Raw genomic sequence first — 703 nt, forward strand, 5'->3', positions numbered from 1 at the left:
TTAAGTGTGCGGGGCTGGGCGAGCTCCCGGCTCACTAGCCCGGCCGGCCGGCCGGGATCACGGCCTGCCATGCACCAAAGCAGCTGAAACGGCTCATCTCGGGGAGCGTCTCGCGGGGCCCCGGCGGTGCCGCTGCCCCCGGGGGAGGCCCAGGGGGGAGTGCCGGGGTGCTCGCAGGCTGCCATGCCCGCGGAGGGGTGCTGCGGGGTGACAGGGGGTGCTCGGGGCTTTGGGCAGTAGCCAGCTCTGCTGGGGCTGCGGGACAGGGCACCCGGGGCCGGGAGGGATTCGTGGAGGCGGTGGCTTGGCCCTCCCGAGCTGTGGTGTGTCATGGTGCCAGTTGGGGAGCGATGGTGGCTTCCTCCCTGCCGGCTGGCCGGATGTCCCGCCGCCGGCTGCTGGTGCCACCATGAATTCGGTGTTCAGAGGAGGAGCAGAGATTCCTTTTGATGCTGAAGCCCCGGTGGGAAGGTGCACATCATCGCCCTGGGCCCGGGTGCAGGCAGGGCTCGGGCAGCGTCCCCATCCCCTCGTCCCATGGGAGGGGACAGAGGGGCAGAGCTCCCTGCGGGGGATGACAAGCAGGGCCAGGGCTCCTTCGCTGCTAGAAGGTTGCAAAACCTTTTTGCAAAGGTTTTGGCTGCAGAAAGGGTTAATCCTGTGCTTGGATGTGTCCAGATCCGTGCTGCCTGTCCCGATCCAC

General features: G+C 68.0%; 1 protein-coding gene across 1 annotated transcript in view; it reads left to right on the forward strand.

Annotated features, from left to right (window-relative positions):
* The window catches only part of DNMT3A (DNA methyltransferase 3 alpha), a 44,481-nt gene that overhangs the window by 619 nt on the left and 43,159 nt on the right, over positions 1-703 (forward strand). The gene's annotated exons all lie outside the window — the stretch shown is intronic.

This window comes from Aptenodytes forsteri, unplaced genomic scaffold, assembly GCF_000699145.1.
Source record: "Aptenodytes forsteri isolate BGI_AS27 unplaced genomic scaffold, ASM69914v1 Scaffold192, whole genome shotgun sequence".
NCBI classification, from domain to species: Eukaryota; Metazoa; Chordata; class Aves; order Sphenisciformes; family Spheniscidae; genus Aptenodytes; species Aptenodytes forsteri.